This window comes from Pseudorca crassidens, chromosome 2, assembly GCF_039906515.1.
Source record: "Pseudorca crassidens isolate mPseCra1 chromosome 2, mPseCra1.hap1, whole genome shotgun sequence".
NCBI lineage: Eukaryota > Metazoa > Chordata > Mammalia > Artiodactyla > Delphinidae > Pseudorca > Pseudorca crassidens.
The window spans coordinates 107,710,493-107,732,461 of NC_090297.1; the positions used below are offsets into that span (position 1 = coordinate 107,710,493).

At 45.0% G+C, this 21,969-nt stretch overlaps 1 long non-coding RNA gene across 6 annotated transcripts in view; it reads right to left on the reverse strand.

Annotated features, from left to right (window-relative positions):
- Positions 1-3,587: 3,587 nt before the first annotated feature.
- The window catches only part of LOC137219285 (uncharacterized), a 41,314-nt gene continuing 22,932 nt past the window's right edge, over positions 3,588-21,969 (reverse strand). For 2 of the 6 annotated variants that reach the window (XR_010941057.1, XR_010941056.1), the window contains 3 exons: positions 15,326-15,383; positions 9,759-10,966; positions 3,588-9,124 (listed from right to left, as the gene is read on the reverse strand). This is a non-coding gene — a long non-coding RNA (uncharacterized lncRNA). The other 4 variants (XR_010941058.1, XR_010941054.1, XR_010941055.1 and 1 more) reach the window with 3 other exon arrangements.

Genomic DNA, 21,969 nt, shown 5'->3' on the forward strand with positions numbered 1-21,969 from the left:
AGTATTAAGAAGCTTTCACCTGTATGAAGAGAGAGAGGGTGACGGAGGCACAGTCTGACCGTATTACACGCACCACCCCTCTGAGGTGTGGTGAGGAATATCCTGCTGCTCCCAAAGATGTATCTGGGCTCCTAAGTTTAGAGGGGGAGGTGTGGGCCGTCTCTTGTGTCCCATTCCAAGTTTTCAATCTGAGGGTGAAATTTCAGCCACTCAGCCCTAGCTCAAGAGATGTGGGAGCCAGTGCCACCTGTCCACGCACACACAAGTGAAATTTATCCCAGTCCCGAGGAGGGTTTGTGCGATTAAAACACCCCCAGCCCCGCCGCCGGGCACTGGCTTCTCAAGGCTAGCAGCCTCTGATTGCGATCACGCTGCCTGGCTTTCTTGTATGAGGTGTTTCTTCCCTTCCTCTCTCACACCCTTCCCAACACTGATTCAGAGATACAGCCCTGGACGGATGGGATGGATTTGGTCATTTGGCTAGGGGCGCCTAGCACAGGGGAACCGGGGACGGTCAACCCCACGGAAGAACCAAACTAAAACGGAAACTGATTTGTGATGCAAGCTGGGTAGGATGAAGGGGAAAGCCAAATATATGCCCAGGTTCCTCTTTCGGCCAAGCTAGGGTTTCCTGTAGCCTCTCCCTCTCCTTCCTCGAACCTTACTTCCAACACTAATCAAGCCCCAGCTTTAGAAAAACATCTTTATGCTCACACCACCACCCTCCTGACCACCTCTGCAGCTGCCAGACTCCCCGACGTTCTTGTCTGTGGTAGAGAGTACACAGCTCATTTTGATTGCTTCTTCCCTCTGAAGTTTCTAAGATCAGGTTTAATAACAGTGATAGTGTCCAGAGAAGAAGAAGGCGACATATGAATGATTTTTGGAAAGAAGGGGACAGTCCCATGAATCAAGTAATGAAGGGTTAAAAAAAAACACTTTGAAGTACAGTTGACCCTTGAAAAGTGCGAGGGTTAATCCACCTGTAAATTAACAGCCCTCCATATCCATGGTTCCTCTGCACCTGAGGGCTCAACCAACCGCAGACTGTGTAGTACTGTAGGGTTTATTGGAAAATATCTGCATGTAAGTGGATCTGTGCAGTTCAAACTTACGTTGTTCAAGGGTCAACTGTAGACCCCCTGCTTCCTGATCCCCTTCCCTAGGTCCCCTCTCACCTCCAAGAGCCAAAACCTAGAGTTCACCTAAGGGTGAGAGGGGAGAAGAGGAGAAAATGGGGACAAACTGTGCGTACGTCCTGGCCACGAAGCTGCCCTCATGTGACATTCAGGAAGGTGGGGTAGGAGGGAAACAAGGAAAATCCTTTGGGCAAAACACAGACCCTCAATTGCCACTCTTCTGCTCTGACATTACTCCATAACCCCCGTAAGCAAGATGGGGGAATCTGTCCAAGTTGAACATCTGTAGGAAAGAGAGATTCTCATGCTCTTTCGGTCCCCACCACTCACAGTCATGAAGATTTCCCCTAGATTTATCCTGTAGATAACTAAATCACATGTATCCTTGAGTGAGGAGAGTACACCAGAGTGCCACCTACATGTCATTCCCAGAGTCTCCTGGGGTAGGAGGGGAGGGAGCCTGGGTCTCCAGACTTCCTATCCTCCAAACAAGTTTTGCTCACCTAAACTCTAAGCATGGTCAGCAGAGCTACCCGTTGTCACAAATATTGAAAGCCTAGGTTAAAATATTTACTTTCTATATGTAAGTCTGCATTTTTGTATTAATTTATTTTACCAGCATTTTCCTTCTTCTCTCTTTCTTTTCCTTGTCGCTCCCACATAATGAAGAAAAAGACAAAAGCAAGAATGACATGTATATCCCAACATGCCAATTATCTGTGGCTCCCAGGGGAGCTAGAGGATGGAGGGAGACACCGGAGAGGAGAAAGGTGAGGGGAAGCAGAAAAGAAAGATCAGGGACCCCGGGAGACTAAGGGTTGGGCGCTGGGCTCCTGCAGTCTTAAGGCACCAAAACCAGGCCACAAGGTGGTAAGATGAGGCCAGCTTTGGAACCAGACAGATCTGGGTTCAAATTCTGACTTTTTAGTTATGAGACCCTGGGCAAGGCACAAGCTTTCCAAGTGTCAGTTTTCTCATCTGCAAAGTGGAAGTGTAAAGACAATGTATGGAAAATGCCTGCCAGCTGGTAAGGGGCAGCTGCTGCTATTATTAGTTTGACTCAGTGGGCTATTAACAGTAGCTCAGGTGGTAGGAGTACAGTTAGAATGAGGCTTAGGGGATGGGGTTACTGTCACTGTGTTCTGGTACACGAGTTGATCCAGTCCACAGACTGTGCCCATAAGCCTTTCTTCAAGGAGAGAGAATACCAGGTACTGGGCTAAAGGCCAGAGATAGAAAGAAGGGAGAAAGCTTGATCTCCTGTCTTCAAGAATTTCAGAGCTTAGCACAAAGCCAGGCTCCCCGCTAGAAAAACAGCTTAAGAGCGTACGCTGGTGGTGGGCTGCTAGCGTGATCTCTGTTAAGGAAGCATGAGCACCGGCACTGTGGCTGGAGGATAATGATGCTGGAACTCTAGCTTTTCCCTCCTCCCAGATCCGTCTTCCCTCACTGCATCACTCCAGTTTCTTTACCTGAAATATTTCCCTTACTTCCTCCCAGTCACGTGTTCTGGGGCAAATGGGTGGATTGAGTAGGGGTGCGGGGCAACCTGCTTACTACATAGTTGCCGATAGACGTTTTTCAGGATGTGTATTTTTCTTCCTCCTTTCCTCTCTTCCAACATCTTTGCTATATTCTTTTCTTACACAAATGAACTGGAAAAGGGAGAATCTTTTGGGAGGCCCCAGGCAAGGGAGATGAGGAAATCCAGTACACACAGAGTTGAAATGGGGCGAGGGGTAGAGACAGGTAAAGAACTAAATGCCATTTCCTATTTCAATGACATTTTCCTCAACTTTTCCTGTTCTTCCCCCATTAACTTGTACAGGTTTGGGGAACAGAGTGCGGTACAGTCCTGACTGGCCTCCATTAGGAAGAATATCTGAGGTGTTGACCTGGAAAGCTGATGAATTAATTTGCATGCTATTTCCACAGCATAGCTGTAGGTTGTTTAGGGTGAAAAGAAAAGGAAAAAAAAAAACAACTTTTTCTAACTCCCGCTCCAGCCTTCACAAACCAATGCCGCGCCGACCCTAGGGAAATAGCTTTGCCTCCTTCCCTGCCCTCTCCCAGACCCTCTGCCAACAGTAAGCTCTACCTCATTACACACAAAAAGCAGCCCCGAAGAATCTCTCCCCTTTCTAAACCTTACAGGCAAGGGGACCCAGCCCCATTCTGCAACCCTCAAAGCTCAGCTACAGCCCCTCCCCTTGACACTCCCTCCCCTTGCTGGGTTCGTTCTTTTTTCTGCTGTCTTCCTACCTCCGAGTCTCCCAACAACAGCAGCCAATCCCCAGGCTGCTCTAGAGCCACACCATATATGGAGAGGTTGAAAAGAAACCCGAGTAAATGTGAGAGCGAACACCACACACACACACACACACACACACACACACACACACACACACACACACACACACACACACACACACACACACCCTAACACACACACACACACACACACCCTAACACACACACGCTAACAGTTTTTGAGCGCCTCTCTGCACGTGACCCTGTGTCTATTTGTCTGTGTGTTTGACACAAGTCCCACCTTTCCCTGCCCCTGGCTCACCCCACCCAAGAACGAGGAACCTGTTTGCTATTCCCGGCCTTTATTCATGCCCCCTGAGACCATCAATCCAACCAGTTGCCTCTGACCTAGATTCTCTGCACTAATTACAATCCTAACGAGATCTAATAAACATACAACTTAGCACAGCTGAGACCCTCGAGGTCAATTAGTACAGCCCAGCTCAGCTCAGGAAATAGGAGATGGAGCCAGAAACTCTTGTACTTGCCTCACCCCGGCTCCGGCCCCAACCCCAACCCCAGCCTGGGCTTGAAAGCAGCCTTGAGGAGAATGCAAAAATTAGCAAAACCAGCTTAAAAATAAGATCTTGGAGAGTTAACGAGTATGGAGAGAACTGCGTTAAGGTTGGGGAGAATTGGAGAATACAGATTCCCTGCTCTTCCTAAGTTATCAGGTGGGAGAGGCTGATGCAGCTACAGAAAGGAGGTACATAGGCAGTTTTCATTTTCGTAAAGACAATACGGAGAAGAGTAACTTAGAGAAGAGCAGGTAACATAGAACTGTTGATCTGCATCACAGCCTCCGACTTATTCCCTCCTCCTCTTTGCTTTCTCCTTTGGACAAGTTGGATTTATCTCCCCTGTCTTTCCTGCTGGTTTGGAATAGCTCTGAAATCACCTCTTTCTTTCAAAAATACTAGACTCAACCTCATTCTTGCTTTTCCTCTTCCATATAGTAAAACCATGACAGCAAACAGCCCCTTCCTCCTAAGAAACACAGAAAAATCTAAAATAAGGGTAATCAGTTTTGGGTTGACAAAGTGTTGTCGGACATTTGAGGATGATGCCTAAACTGTCTTCTAGATGAAGAATGAGAGGAAATGGCCACAAGTGGTAACAATGGGAATGTAGTTGCTTTTGCAAATTTGTCCTACCTGGCAGCAAATGCAGCGCAACAGAAAGAAGATTAAGCAGGGCAATGTGGCTCGTTCCCCGTTTTACTGGGTTCCTTTCTTTAGGTGGCAAAACAAGGCAGTGGAATGGTTGCCTGTCCTATATCCTCTGTGTGCAGACCAGTTGTCCTAACCTCATCCCTAACGCCTGTGGCTCTATCAAGGAGCGAGGTGGAAGGAGAGGGCTAGTGGAATCCTCTACACCCGAGTGGGGGAGTGGACTTGGAGCCGCCGCAACAGCAGAATGTCCTTCTTCCCCCAGCCTTTACCCAGCCTCGTTCAGAGCGCTGCACCCTGCTGGCACCCTGACTCCTCCACAGTCCACTGCCGCAGCAACCAGGAACCCGCAGGGCAGGATGATTCACATAGCATCATGTCTGTATGTTGATGATTCCCAATTTCCTTCCCTGGCCTAACCCCCGGCTCTGGGATCAAGGCACTTACAGCTAAGTACCTATTTGGCATCTTTACTTGGGTGTCTAACAGGCATCTTTTTTTTTTTTTCTTGTGATGAGAACTCTTAGGATGTATTAACTTCTTTTAATACAATTTTAAAGGTTATACTCCATTCACAGTCATAACAAAATATTGGCTATATTTCCCATGTTGTACAATACAACATCCTTGAGCCTATCTTACACCCAATAGTTTGTACCTCCCACTCCCCCACTCCTATATCCCCCTCCACTGGTAACCACTACTTTGTCCTCTGTATCTGTGAGTCTGCTGCTTATTTTGTTATATTCTCTAGTTTGTTATATTTTTTCAGATTCCACATATAAGTGATATCGTACAGTATTTGTCTTTCTCTGTCTGACTTATTTCACTTAGCGTAATGCCTTCCAAATCCATCCATGTTGCTGCAAATGGCAAAATTTTATTCTTTTTTATGGCTGAATAGTATTCCATTTTAACAGGCACCTTAAATTTAAGTGTGGTAGATCCTTAAATAATGGCCCTCAATGAATCAACCTCCATCCATGCTCTTGCATTGTGAGTTTACTTCTCCCACTCAAGAGGCATTGCTATTTCTCCAAGTGCTGTCTGAATCTGGGTTTGCCTTGTGACTTGCTTTGACCAGTAGAACGTGCAATTGTATAAGTTCCAGAGTTTAGGCCCTAAGAGGTCTCACAGTGTCCTCTCTGGCCCTCTTAAAATTTAGCTGCAAGTAAGAAACCTGGCCGAGCATCTTTGGGATATGAGACCATGTGGGGAAAGAGGCATTGAAACCGCGCGAAAACATCCCAAACATCTGAGCCTCTGGGCAAACGCAAGCTAAATGCAGCACAACATGCAAGACCAAAGACCAACCATCCAGTCAGCCCACAGTATTGTGAGAAATTAATAAATCATTGTTGTCTTAAGCCACTAAGTTTGAGAGTGGTTTGTTATTCAGCAGTAGAAACTGAAACACTAAAGTAGGAAACTGCAATACTTAAAACCCAAAACACAGGACACTGGCATTGGGACCAGGCAGTAAACAGAGGCTAGAAGGGCAGCCAAGAGACTATTAGTAGAGGCTGGATGATCAGGGAGGAAATTACCATTGGACGCTGGAGAAAGGGTTACCTTGTGTTAAATAGTGGTGGAATAATTTATGAAGCTGTCACCTATGGTACTTTGGAAGATAGAAAATGTACCTAATGAGCTTATTGGAGGTAGCTAAGGAGATTTCCAGGCAGAATGTTGAAAGTACCAGTAAGCTTTTCTTAGCTGTAAATGATAAGGTATTTTTGCAAGAGAAAGGAACCAAAGAAGGAACCATTCAGTTTGTAGGCAAAATTTATTGGAAAAATAATAGAGAGACAGGAACAGTCTCCAGCCAGAAAAACTTTCACCAGTGGTAATTCAGGAGAATGATCTGATGGAGGAGACCCTCCTGCCAGTGAAATGATTCAGGTATTTGAAAAGTATAGGGAAATGACTCATACAAGGACATGAAAATTGGCTGATTGTTACTAAACTGCTTTGGCATCTTATGGGGAGACAAGGAAAAGCAATTACCAACCAATTGAAATTAAGTGTGAAAGCCTGAGGCTTCTTTGGTAGCTTACAAGGAGGTCCTTCTCTCCTGCTGTTAAGAGAGCAGTAAAGAATGAAGACCCAACTCAGAAACTAGTAGATGCAGAACTTCAAAGACAAACTTTCACCTGAGGCAGGAAACTAGAACCTTCGGACAGGGTAGATCTGTTGTGCCAGGGCCAGGGCCCTAGTTGAGAAAACCTGTACTGGAACCCTGACACATGGAGTGGGGACATCCGGTATCCTCGGATGGTAGATGTCCCTGAAGATTTTGGTTTCCCATACAAAAGTGATCCACCCCTCCCCGTTAAGAGCTAGCATCACCTATCCCCAATAAAGGCCCCTCCCTAGAAGGTGGCAGAGGTCAGGATCTGACCCCATCTCCTTTTCTGGCTGCCAGGATGATAACTGGTGCTAAGTCACAGCACAATTCAGCTGAGAACATGTTGGACCTCAGAAGGAAGAAAAGGAACTAACACCCAGCATGTAACAGCAGGAGCAGGAGAGGATGCCATGGATTAGATTTTTTTTTTTTTTTTTTTTTTTTTGCGGTACGCGGGGCCCTCACCGCTGTGGCCTCTCCCATTGCGGAGCACAGGCTCCGGATGCACAGGCTCAACGGCCATGGCTCATGGGCCCAGCCGCTCCGCGGCATATGGGATCTTCCCAGACCGGGGCACGAACCCGTGTCCCCTGCATCGGCAGGCGGACTCTCAACCACTGCGCCACCAGGGAAGCCCCATGGATTAGATTTTGAGTGTGCTTGATCAAGGGTACCAGAATATAAAACTGGATAAGAAAGAGTTTATTAATTTAGGGGCACTCTCTTGGGATATAGGGTTTACATTTCAGCAAGGACACCAGAGTTGTTTCCAATGTGTTCTTAGAGTGCTCCTAGAAGCCTGGAAAAAGTGATGTCCCACACTGAGCAAAGTTGGAATGCTGGAATTGCCACATCAGACGGTGGAGGAAAGGATTAAAAAGCTTAGGGAGTGGACATAGTGGAATGGATCTATTATTTGAGGCCTGAAGACCCACCAAAGGATTATATTTCATGGAAGGTTCAGAAGACAAACCATTCACCACAGCCACTAGAGGGGCACCAGCATCACTGAGTTCAGTGGTGGCTCGTCTCTGCAGAGCAGGAGAGGCAATCACAGAGCTGGGATCATTGATAGCAATGGAGATAATCAAACCCCCCTCCCCATCTCCATCAGTTGAGGCCAAGTGGCAACAGTAGGAACCAGGGGGTCACAATTATCTTAATGAACAGCAAGATTGAAGGGCCAACCAAGGGGGCTTAACCCACAGAGATCTGAGTTGGTTAATGGAACACGATATCCCTAGGGACAAAATAGATGGGCATTGTTTAATATATAAAAAGAATGCAAGAGGGCTTCCCTGGTGGCGCAGTGGTTGGGGGTCCGCCTGCCGATGCAGGGGACGCGGGTTCGTGCCCCGGTCCGGGAAGATCCCACGTGCGCGGAGCGGCTGGGCCCGTGAGCCATGGCCGCTGGGCCTGCGCGTCCGGAGCCTGTGCTCCGCAGCGGGGGGAGGCCACAACAGTGAGAGGCCCGTGTACCGCAAAAAAAAAAAAAAAAAAAAAAAAGAATAGGTGAACAGGGAGCTGAACACTGTTGCCCCAATAAGAAAAAATCATGATCCCTTGATGTGGAGAAATTGGAACCCTTGTGCACTGTTGGTGGGAGTGTAAAATGGTGCAGCCACTATAGAAAACAATATGGTAGTTCCTCAAAAAAATAAAAATAGAATTACCATATGATCCAGCAATCCCACTCCTGGTATATATCCAAAAGAATGAAAGCAGGATCTTAAAGAGATATTTGCACATCCATGTTCATAGCAGCATTATTAACAGTGGGCCAGAGGTGGAAGTAACTCAAGTGTTCACCAAAGGATGAATGGATAAACAAAATGTAGTATATACATGCAATGGAATATTATTCAACCTTAAAAAAGGAAGGAAATCCTGTCCTATACTACACCATGGATGAACCTTGAGGACTGCTAAGAAAGCCAGTCACAAAAAGACAAATACTGTATGCTCCCGCTTATATGAAGTATCTAAAATAGTCAAAGTCATATAAACAGGAAGTAGAATGGTGGTTTCCAGGGGCTGCAGGGAGGGGGAAATGGGTTTTTTTTTAATGGATGCAGTTTCAATATTGCAAAATGAAAAATTTCTGGAGCTGGGTTGCACAACATTGTGAATATGCTTAACACTACTCAACTGTACAGTTAAAAATGGTTAAGATGATAAATTTTATGTTTTTTACCACAGCTAAATATATTTTTTTTAAAACACTTTATAGGGCTTCCCTGGTGGCGCAGTGGTTGAGAGTCCGCCTGCCGATGCAGGGGACGCGGGTTCGTGCCCCAGTCCGGGAGGATCCCACGTGCCGCGGAGCAGCTGGGCCTGTGAGCCGTGGCCGCTGGGCCTGCGCGTCCGGAGCCTGTGCTCTGCAACGGGAGAGGCCACGACAGTGAGAGGCCCGCGTACCACAAAAAAATAAAATAAAATAAACACTTTATAAAAAAGTCATAATCCCTTGTCCAGTTCAAAGACCTGAAACTGCTTTCAGACTTGAAATCTATTGAATGAAAAAGTGTCCAAGTCCCCAGGAGAAAGGAGCCTGCAATGTCACAGCAAGTATACACTGTAATAATTCTACCAGTCCTTCTTGCAAAGGGACTCACAGCCATTTTACTTGGGTGACTGTAAACTAGGAGGTTGGGGGGGAATATCCGGCAGGACACAGGCTCTTAAATGATACTGATATTCAGAGACCTAAAATGTCATTGTGGACCCCCATTAGAGTGATGGGACATGGGCCAGGTCAAAATGGAGTCCTGGCTGAAGTCAGCTTAAAGGGGGTCCACTGGGTCCATGGCCCCACCTAGTGGTCGTTGCCCCAGTCCCTGAACGTGTAGCTGGGATTGCTATATTTGGCAGTTGGCGAAGCCGCCACATTGGGTTATTGGTTTATGTGATAAGAGCTTTCACAGTGGAGAAGGACAAATGGAAACCTCCAAAACTGTGCACCTCTCCCCACTCCTCTGCTCCCCAGACAAGATGGTAAATAAAAAACAATACCCCATTTTGGACGGAAGATAGAAATCAGTGCCGCTCTTTAGGATCTTAAGGATGCAGGGATGGTGGTCGCTACCATACCTCTGTCTAATTCACCAGTCTGGGTCCTGCAGAAAACAGATAGATCCTGGAGAATGACTGTAGACTGTTGCCAGTTCAACTCCACCCCGATTGCAGCCACCACGCTGGACGTGGTCTCATTGCTAGAGCATATAAATATGACTTCAAGTACATGATATGTGGCCACTGATTTAGCAAATGCATTCCTCTTTATCCCAATCAGGAAAGAGGATCAGAAACAGCATTCATGTGGACTGAACAACATTCATTTAGTTTTTTCCCCAGGCTGTGGTAACTCTCCAAATCTATGTCGTGATATATTCAGAAAAGATCTAGACCATCTCGACATCCCGCAGAATATCACATTGATCCATTGCATCAATGACATTATGCTGTTTCAGGAGACTGAGCAAAAGGTGGCTAGCACCTTAAAGCCTTGGTAAGACACAAGCACTCAAGAGGGTGAGATATAAACTCTAGGAACATTCAGGGAACTGCCCCTTCAGTAAAGTCATTTGGGGTCCAGTGGTAGGGGTAAGCTAGGACACCCATCTAAAGAAAAGGCAAATTGCTGCATCTTGCATCCACAAAGAAGGAAACACAATCCCTGGTGGACCTCTTTGTTCTGGAGACAATACGCTCCACCCCCTAGGAATACTGTTGTAGCCCATATACTGGGAGACACACAAAGTTGCAGCTTTTTTTTTTTTTAGAAGAGCTTACACTTTTATTTATCCTAACCCTGATTCCAGTCTGACTCCAGAAAGTAACTATTCACTCATTGATCCAACTAATATTTTTTGAGGACCTCCTATGTGCCAGGCACTGTTCTAGAAGCTTGGAATATAAGTTACACAAAAGAGACAGCTCCGAGCCTTCCTGGAGTTTGTAGTCTAGCAAGAAGAAGTATTTCCATGGCCACCTCCTTGGCCCCAACCACCATCTCTCACCTGAACCACCACAGGAACCCCTGCGTCTCCCTGCTTCCACTCTCACTCCCTTTCCATCCAGGTTCCACACAACAGCCAGAGTGACATTTTAAAAATACGTTAGGGACTTCCCTGGTGGTCCAGTAGTTAAGACTCCACGCTTCTAAAGCAGGGGGCCCCGGTTCGATCCCTGGTCAGGGAATTAGATCCCGCATGCCGCAACTGAAAAAAAAAAAAAAAAAAGATCCTACATGCCGCAGCCAAAGATTCCACATGCCGCAACTAAGACCCGTCGCAGCCAGATAAATAAATAAATATTTTAAAATACATATACATACATATATAAGTTATATCATGCATGTCACTCCCAAGGCTGCAGCTTTGAGTGGGGCCTCAGGGATACTGAGCCTCATCAGCAAAAGGAGGTAGAACTGCTACTACATGGGACAGGAATATGTGTGGAACTCAGGTATCCATTTGGGCACCTCTTGGCACTCTGTGGCCTAACTGTGACATGAATGACAAGCACAGCCCAGCCTGTGAAGGGTGAGGGTATCAGGGCTCAGACCTCCTCAAGAATAAGGGTGTGGGTTACACCACCCAGTAAGCTATCAAGACCAGCAGAGGTGACGGTGGACTGATCTCCAGAAGAGAGGGAGAGTGGAATTTAGAGTAGATAATGGAGCAGGGAGACAATAAGTTACCAGCTGTAGCCCCAGGACCAACCACAGCAACAGCCAGTGGTTGTCCCACAGACCTCCCTTTTCGAAGTCCCTTAGGACCCTGGAGAGCTCCCCCTGCTTCTCCTCTTCCCCACTCAGCAGATGGAATCCTTAGAGCACTTCACGTTACTTGCCTACTTAAAACCATCGAAGGGACTTCCCTGGTGATCCAGTGGTTAAGACTCTGAGCTGCCAACGCAGGGGGTGTGGGTTCGATCCCTAGTCAGGGAACTTGATCCTGCATGCGGCAACTAAGATTCCGCATGCAGCAATGAAGATCCCATGGGATGCAACTAAGACCCAGCACAGCCAAATAAATAAAAAAACTTTACACACACACACACACACACACACACACACACATGCACACACACACATAAAGCCATCCAAGCTTCTCGTCACTCTCAAAATAAAAATCCAAACTTCTTCCCCTTCATCATCTGACCCATGCACGTCTCCCACTTTATGTTGCCCAGAAGCAGCCACACAGACTTCGTTTCTGTTCTTCAAACACACCAACCTCTTTCCTACCTCAAGACCTTTGCCCTTCCTAGTCCTTCTGCCTAAAAAAACACTAGTTCTCTTCCTTAAAATTTTTTTCAAATGTCAGTTCCTCTGAGAGCTCTTTACTGGCCACTCTGTCTCAAAAGCACCCCTTCCAATGGAACTGCTCCCTATCATGTCCCTCTATTTGCTTCTTTCACAACAATTAGCACAGTCTCATTATTTGTCTCATTTACTGTGTTATTATCTCTCTCCCTGAGTAGAATATAAGCCCCATAGGGGCAGGGCCTTGACTTGTTCACTGTTATCTCCCTAGCACTCTGCACACAATATAAATGCAAAAATCGTTTGCATAATGAATGACTGAATAAAATGGTGCCTAACCCATGCACACATCTGCCAAATTCATCGCAACCATTTAGTTCCATTGTAATAATATTAATATATTTTGATGACCCATTACAGTTTTTGTTTGTTTGTTTTGTTTTGTTTTGTTTTGCGGTACGCGGGCCTCTCACTGTTGTGGCCTCTCCCGTTGCGCAGCAGAGGCTCCGGACGCGCAGGCTCAGCGGCCATGGCTCACGGGCCCAGCCACTCCGCGGCACGTGGGATCTTCCCGGACCGGGGCACGAACCCGTGTCCCCTGCATCGGCAGGCGGACTCTCAACCACTGCGCCACCAGGGAAGCCCCCCATTAGTTTTTAAATAGCATATTCTTGTTTGCTATTAATAGCTTTTACATACATTACTTATTTTGATCTTAAGAATTAACCCTGTGAGGAAAGTAGGACAGAGATGACACCAAATTAAGGATTAAAAAAAAATTGAAGCTGAGAGAAGTAACCAAGCTAGAAAGTGCCAAAATCTAAATCTAAAATCAGGTATTGGGAAAACGCAGTGATGTCCAGCACCAACTATCAGGTTTAGGCCAAACTTCACAGGTTATGGGCCCAGTCCTCCACAAGGCTGCCCTCACTTCAGATACCAGTCACAAGAGCAGGAGTCCCACTACTCCGTCAAGTTTGAGAGTTCGCTAGAACTACTCACAGAACTCAGGAAAGCATCGTACTTACTATTAAAGTATTAGTACAAAAGGATACAAATCAGGATGAGCTGAAAGAAGAGACAGATGGGGTGAAATGTGGGTGAGACCCAAACATGAAGCTTCGGGTCATCTCTCATGGAGTCCTGGATAGCATTACCTCCTCCCGGTTACACCGTGTGCCAACATTCAAGAGTGTTGCCAAGCAGGGCTTCCCTGGTGGCGCAGTGGTTGAGAGTCCGCCTGCCGATGCAGGGGACACGGGTTCGTGCCCGGTCCGGGAAGATCCCACATGCCGTGGAGCGCCTGGGCCCGTGAGCCATGGCTGCTGAGCCTGCGCGTCCGGAGCCTGTGCTCCGCAGCGGGAGAGGCCATAACAGTGAGAGGCCCGCGTACCGCAAAAAAAAAAAAGTGTTGCCAAGCAGAGATGCTTACCCAAGTCTCTGGTGTCCAGAGTTTTTATTGAGGCTCAGCACACACTGCCCACACCTCTGACCTGTCGTCTCCTGTCCTCTGGAGGTCAGAACTGATACAGCATCTTTCAAAGCCACCATCATAAATCACATTGTTAGACTGGTCAGTGGCCAAACCCCCCAGGCAGACAAAGACACTCCTATCAGGTAGGACATTTTAGGGGCCTAGATATTACCTCCCAGTAGCTGAGGGCAAAGGCCAGGCCTCTCTTTGGGTAAAGTTAATTCTTCATTATACAAGGGAGATTTACTCTTTTTTTTTTTTTTAATTCTAAGTCTACTGCTCTAAACACACTGCTCTGTTTAATCTTGAATCTCTAAGTCTGACCTATCTTTCCTCTTTTAGAGTCTGCTTCAGGTCACATGTTGCCCTGGAGAACTGAGAAGGATGAGCAGACCTACAACCAATTATGGCCCCAAGAAAGCAAGAGGACAGAAGTAAGCAAAGTCTTTATTATCAAACAAGAAATATGCTGTTTATAAAGAAAATTATTACAAATTCTCTTTTTTTTTTACATGATGTTGCTGAAATAAGATCTAGCAAATGTAGCTGTTAGTAAGGAAAAGACTAAAACAATGCTGGGCAGTGACATCAAAGTAACATAATACTGTAATCTAGTTGACATTCTCTGATGATATACTACTACCCTGCAGCCTGTAATTCCCTACAGATTAACATGCCAAGAAAATGCCAGTTACTTATTGGAATGTAAAATTCAGATGATTTTCACTGATGTCAGGGAGTGGGGGCTCGTTATGGGTATGTGCATGTGTGGCTTCTTTCTCCCACTCTTTACAAAAGTCAATAGTGATCATTAACTTTTGAGGAAAAGGTGTCATCACGCTGTCATTAAAAACCATTTATCAAGTCTCCAAACTGCAAAGTATATTTTGTCTTTGATTGTAACCATTTGTTTATTTTCCGTTCTCCCAACTAGATGGTGAGCAGTTCACAAAGGTACTCAATAAATTTTTTTTAAGGGACTTCCCTGGTGGTGCGGTGGTTAAGAATCTGCCTGCTAATGCAGGAGACACGGGTTCGAGCCCTGGTCCGAGAAGACCCCATATGCCGCGGATCAACTAAGCCCGTGCGCCACAACTACTGAGCCTGCGCTCTAGAGCCCGCGAGCCAAAAGTACTGAGCCCGAGTGCCTAGAGCCCGTGCTCCGCAACAAGAGAAGCCACTGCAATGAGAAGCCCACACACCGCAATAAAGAGTAGCCCCTGGGGCTTCCCTGGTGGCGCAGTGGTTGAGAGTCCACCTGCCAATGCAGGGGACATGGGTTTGTGCCCCGGTCCAGGAAGATCCCACATGCCGCGGAGTGGCTGGGCCCGTGAGCCATGGCCGCTGAGCCTGCGCGTCCGGAGCCTGTGCTCTGCAACGGGAAAGGCCACAACAGTGAGAGGCCCGCGTACCGCAAAAACAAAAACAAAAAAGGAGTAGTCCCTGCTCGCCCAACTAGAGAAAGCCCACATGCCACAACGAAGACCCAATGTAGCCAAGAATAAAAATAAATTAAATAAATAATTTTTTTTTTTAAAGGCATTGAAATTGTGGCCAGAAGGCCAGGTTCCCATTCTGGCTCTTCTCCTTATTGATTGTTTGACCTTGGGCAGGTCTCAATTCCTAAATCTATTTCCGCATCTGCAAAATGGAATTACTCACATTTGCTCTACTTACTTCATAGGGTTATTGTAAGAATCAAATGCATACGTGGATTTTAAGGTATTTTGCAAACTGTGAAATGTCTTACTAATACAACATTTTTTTTCCAATTAGAAATTATTTTTAAAGTGACATGGGAGGACTTCCCTGCCGGTCCAGTGGTTAATACTTCACCTTCCAATGTAGGGGGTGCTGGTTCGATCCCTGGTTGGGGAGCTGAGATCCCACATGCCTGTGGCCAAAAAACCAAAACATAAAACAGAAGCAGTACTGTAACAAATTCAATAAAGACTTTAACAATGGTCCACATCAAAAAAATCTTTTTAAATAAATAAATAAATAAAGTGACATGGGGACTTCCCTGGTGGTCCAGTGGTTAAGACTTCACACTCCCAATGCAGGGGGCCTGGGTTCGATCTCTGGTGGGAGAACCAGATCCCACATGCTGCAACTAAGAGCCTGCATGCCGCAACTAAGATCCCAGCGCAGCCAAATAAATAAACAAATATTTACAGTGACATGTATTTTACTAGGATGTAAAATGTGATTGGGGAAACAGACTCAAGAATTCCAAGCCTAAGCAGATTGAGAGCAGGGAAGCTACCTCTCACCTCATCAGTCCTGTCGTAGTCTAGAGGGACCTCTTCCTGCTCTCTATCAATGTGTCTTCTGTGAGTCTCAGTTTCTTTATAACAATTTCTCTGAGCCTCAGTTACGCCATCTTTTACATGGGAATAAAACATGCCCTATTTACCCCAGATGGTTTGATGGGAGGCTCAAATTAGATCATTGTTGCTCAGGTCTCTTTGCCAGCCATAAAGTGCTATAGAAATGTAAAGAAATCTGTTAATATTTTCCTAAAGGCGATGAACTTTCAGGAATAGCTTCAATAAAGCATAAAAGCCGAGGGTATGGGAGGCTTACACTGGGAGGCACATCCCAGGAAAGAATAGAATATGCTTCACTGTCTTGGGTTGGATTACATATTGCTTTACAAACTCCATTCTGGCAAGGTCTTGGAAGAAAGTAAAATGAAACACAGGCCCTTTCACATCCATTGGCTTATTAAATCTTACCAACACTGTGCCAACCAGGAATTATTATACCCATTTTGCTGATGGGAGAACTGAAGTTTGGAGATATTGATACTTTCCCAAGATCATGCAACTGGTAAATGGTTGCATCTGAAACTAACTCTTCCAACATCAGTGGGAGAGGACAAAGTGTGCTTAAACCAAAGGGAAGAACAAGTGGGCGGTAGCCTTACAAAATGGCCCATTTCTCATTCCTCCCAAGCTATCAGACCTACTCTCTTTTACAAATACTTCCTGTTTCTCACGATGGCTAGGGGGCCCAGATAAACAACTGTGACAGCAGGTAGATTTAGGATACAATCCAGTGACTGACAGCCATGGGTGGACAAGAGGGCATTTCTACTGGAGGGGAATATGGTCAGTGTTCACAGCTGTGGCAGCCTCCTCCCCTGAAAGATCTTTAATTGGTGAAGAAGTGTCTATGCCAGCTTCAATCCATCCCTGTTAGACATGCCCAGTTCTTAAGTCACATAGACTCAAAGGTCTGCATAAACACTCACTACTCTCCCACCTCCACCCTCATAACTACATTCACCCTAAGGCTTAGGCAAGTCAAGAGCAGTTCCTCAGTCACAAAAATGCCAGGGGTCCCTGTTTATATATAAACCTTTTTTCATGACCTAAAATTTTTCCTTTATTAATTCATGTCTCTTCTCTTATGTAAAAATCTAATTCAAATACCAAAAATTGGAAATAGCCCCAATGTCCAGTCCATCAGTTTGGAGACCAATTTAAATAAATTATGATAACACATTCGTTCAGTGGACTATTTTTTTAAATGCATCATTCTTTTTTTTATAAATTTATTTTACTTTTTATTTACTTTTGGCTGCGTTGGGTCTTCGTTGCTGCGCGCGGGCTTTCTCTAGTTGTGGCGAGTGGGGGCTACTCTTTTTTGTGGCGCGCGACCTTCTCTTTGCGGTGGCTTCTCTTGTTGCAGAGCGCGGGCTCTAGGCTCACGGACTTCAGTAGTTGTGGCACGTGGGCTCAGTAGTTGTGGCACACAGGCTCAGTAGTTGTGGCTTGTGGGATCTAGAGCACAGGCTCAGTAGTTGTGGCACACGGGCTTTGTTGCTCCATGGCATGTGGAATCTTCCCAGACCAGGGCTCAAACCCATGTCCCCTGCACTGGCAGGTGGATTCTTAACCATTGCGCAACCAGGGAAGTCCCCATTCAATGGACTATTAAACAGTCATTAAAAAGAATGAAGCAGATGTGGCAAGACTGCCACAATATAATGTTAAGTGAATTAGTAAAGGGAAGATCAGGGTGTATGGTATGCTCCCATTTTTATAAAAAGAAAAATATTAAATGTTTTAATAAAAAGAAATATTTTTAATGAAAATACTAAAAATTTAAGCTTACAGTGGTACAGAAAACTTCTAGAAGAATACACAAGAACTAGTAACAGTGGTTGACTCTGGTTAAGGAGACATACTTTTCATTGTACAGCTTTAGTACGGTTTGAATTTTGCCGTGGCATGTATTACTCTTTCAATTAAAAAACAACTTTAAAAATGAACTCAGGGGCTTCCCTGGTGGCGCAGTGGTTGAGTAGTCCGCCTGCCGATGCAGGGAACACGAGTTCGTGCCCCAGTCCGGGAAGATCCCACATGCCACGGAGCGGCTGAGCCCGTGAGCCATGGCTGCTGGGCCTGCACGTCCAGAGCCTGTGCTCCACAACGGGAGAGGCCACAACAGTGAGAGGCCCGCGTACCGCAAAAAAAAAAAAAAAAAAAAATGAACTCAAAAATTTTTTCCCTCAAAAGATTTCCTTGTCCATCCGACTTCTCAACTATCTCTTAAATCTGATCACCTCCCTCCCTCCCCTTGCCTCTGCCCCAGACTAACTGCTAGGGATTGACGGTGCTTTTCCCTTGGAGACAAAAAAGCAGAGAGGGAAGTTTTTTTGTTTTGGGGTTTGTTTTTCTTTTACACAATTATTTTAAAAGAATAGCACCTGGTTATCCACAATATTTAGTTAAATTGAAAGCTATTGGAAGGCACATCACAGTCACATCCACTTACAAGCCATATCTTGAATTACAGAATTGTTTGAAGGTCAATTTTTAGCTGTTTGCCTTGAGTGCCAGAATTGCTTTTCATGGTTCTGTCCCTGCAGGTTCAGGCCACCAACCCTTCTCTCTTCAACTAATGCAACATTCTTCTAATTAGTCTCACTGATTCTACTGTTTCTCATTCTCCCTCTCCTATAATCCAACCCAATACAGCAATCAGTGATCTAAGATTTAAATCTCATAGTCATATCCCCATTGCCCTTGAGTTAAAGTCTACTTTCTTTAACACGGTTTACAAGGCCCTCCAGATCTGGATTCTTCAGCCCCAATCTCCCTCTCCCCACTCCCTTTGCTAGATGCCTCAGGGCCCCGCCCCCTGCTCTATACTCCAGCCGTATTGCATGTGCACTAAACTTTCTGTTTCCTGAACCATCAGTGCTCTCTCTGGCCTTAAACTCTTGTATCTGCTGCTTGCACTTTGGGGAGCACCCCACACACACACAACTGACTGCAGAGCAGCGACCAAAATATATGTGCTGCCACAGGCTTTCCTCTCTGAGGCATACACTTCTCCTGTTGGAACAAGTATCCTTTCGATTAAAAGTAATAAATCTCCTCTTGTTTAAGGAGCAGATGGTTAAGATTGTTGCTTTTGCTTTTAGCAATGCTCTTAAATGGGAAAGGAAACCTATAGGCATAGGCATAGAGTGAGAAGAGATCAAATATTAAGGCCAAGAACTAATTCCTAGCAGCCAGGCAGAAGTTCCAGGGGGGTCGCTCAAGTTCTTTACCTCAAGACCTCCACAAGAGCTCCACAAGGGCCCCTCTCGTCATAGACCCCAAGTTCTAGCAATGAACTCAAAGTTCATCCTCCAATGTGTGATGGCCAAGTTTACTCAGAAATCTGTGAATCACTTGGACTGCACTTCCCCTCCCACCTCCAACCTCCCAACCCTCACCCAGCTTCCATTTTGATGTTTAATAAGGGAACTTCCTGTGTGCACGTGCTCCAACAGAGATAACATTTAAAGGCTCATACTTGAACTGAACGATGTAAATATCCCCCAACAACACAGAACAGAGACCAGATTTTTCTGGTTCTTTTGTAATGTCCACACCATACCCATTCTTCAAAATCTGTCACACTTCCAGATAACACCAGGTAGCAATGAACTCTTCCCATGTGCACTTCAGCATATCTTGTCTTGAATTGTTCTCTGACAGCAATAGGCACTTTCAACAAGAGTCGAATGGAAAAATACCAAACTGGGAGTAAAATGATCTAGCTTCTAGTCAAAAATCTGCCACGAACTCCACGTAATCTCGAGCAAGTCAACTTTCCGGGCCTCAATGCTCCCTGCAGAATAAGGCTGAACCGCTTATCTCTAAGGATCTTCCACAGCCTATGGGTCAACGACTCTGAGCTCCTCAAAGTTCGGGAGCACAGGCCACATCCTTTCTCAGGGCTAGACACATAATAGGAGCTCTATTAATACTTGAATGAAAACCATTGATGAAAAGGTTGCCTGGCCTCAGCCCTTCTATACCAAACCGACATGCCACAGATGATTGTGTCTTCCTTGAAGCACTCTCTCAAAGTCTACAAGTGAGTCTACAACTTCACTGATACAAATCTAACAACTTTTAATATCTTGTTCTACTGGAAAGTTATTCCTTAGCATAAACTTAAATCTCTCCAGATCAACCTTCAAGACAGCTGAGAATCATCAGCTTCAAATTTGTCTTATTTCCCCCACCCAAGGACTCCTTTTTGCTGCAGCACTTAGATTCTAGTTCAGAAAGCAAATACTAAAGCTGGGCCACTAATTTGTTAGGTTCAACTATTTGGCCCTACTGCCCAGAGCCCCAGTGTTACCACTAAGCAAGCCAAGAGATTATGTGAATCACTGACTGACACTCAAAGGCAAAAGATAAACAAAAACAAACTCCTTTTCAGTAATTTCACTTAGAAAACCAAGTATAGTGGCAAAAAAAAAAAAACCCACCAAAAATAAAAAAGCCTAATATTTTAAGCTTTTGGGGATGCTGGGGGTGTAGAGTTCTGAAGAGCTGGTTTCCGAAGGGCACTGCATACCAGACAAAGTAGTACAAGAGCCTCCCGGCTGTTGTGTCAATGAAGCCTTTCAGGCCTTCCACACTACTTCACTTGTTCCCCTAAAGTAGCGGTTTCTGGAAGCTAAACTCTCAGCTGGCGAGAACAGTGAACCCTGTGCCATTTGTCTATCAACTTCTTTAAAAAGAAAAACCTCCTGTACAGCTGTCTTGTTTTGCATTTTCTATTCTGTACTTCAGTACACGTAATGACAAACAGAGGAGGCAAGGGGCTCTTTTAAAACTGTGAAGAAAGAAGAAATAAAACAGTGCCCAGAAGTCTCTGCTTCAGCTATTGGGAAAAGTTTGCAGCCCATAGAAACGAGCACTAATTTAAAATAACAAAAAAAATTCAGTCCTGAGCACTAGGAATTAACAATAAGGCATACTTCAGGTTTGGGGGTACATAAGAAGAGGTACACAGTCCATGCCTCCTTTCTAAATTAAACAATATAGTCTTCCAAAATCTGAAGGTAAAAATCTTTTCACATGTGAATTTTATCTCAAAAGATAAACTTTAATAAATAAATAAATAAATAAACTCAGAAAATCTTTTCACACACAATCTACTCTATTGGCACTACCGTAGGAAAATAGTGCAGATAATTCAAAGTAGTAAATATTCCCCAAAGCATTTTTTTCCCAAAAACATTTTTTACCACACTTTTGTATACCCAATGTATGTTTTACAGAAAATGTATCTTTGTAATTTTATTTTTCTTAAAGTAATTGCTTAGTATAAGTAGTTTACACCACTTGAGCCCACACCCATTGACAGCATAAGAAAGCAGTTCAAAGAGTGCCTAAAAAGAATGGAAACTAAATGTTTTCCCCAAATAATATATTTTTTAGAATCCCAAAACCCTACATGTTGAAAACTGGTGTTTAAAGGAATATTATTTTAAAAGAACTATCAACACTATCCATTAAAAAAAAAAAAAACTAGCAATGTCTTAACACATCAAGAACTGAAACAAACTGATAAAACCTGAGAAAATTACAAAGTATATAATAATATAAATAAATAAGAAATAACCGGGCTTCCCTGGTGGCGCAGTGGTTGAGAGTCCGCCTGCCGACGTGGGGGACACAGGTTCGTGCCCCCGTCCGGGAGGATCCCACATGCCGTGGAGCGGCTGGGCCCGTGAGCCATGGCCGCTGAGCCTGCGTGTGCGGAGCCTGTGCTCCGCAACGGGAGAGGCCACAACAGTGAGAGGCCCACGTACCGCAAAAAAACAAACAAACAAACAAACAAAACACAAAGAAATAACCATAAATATGAGGAATTGTTCGTACTTAATAGTAGTCATCAAAGAATTGATACTAAAACAATATAATAACATTTTTTGTCTCCCAACTTAGCAAATGAAAAACAAATGAGACTACTTCAGTGCTGTTGACTGCCATGAAATGGGCCTCACGCTGATGGGGACAATACTTCCAGTAAGCAATGTGTCAAAATATATCAGGAACCTTAAAAATGGTATACTCTTTAGCTTGGCAGCTCAACTTCCAGGAATTGGACCTAAGGAAAAAAACCTAAATACAAAAAAGAGTTGGTTCACAAAGATGGTCACTGAAGCATCAAATGGG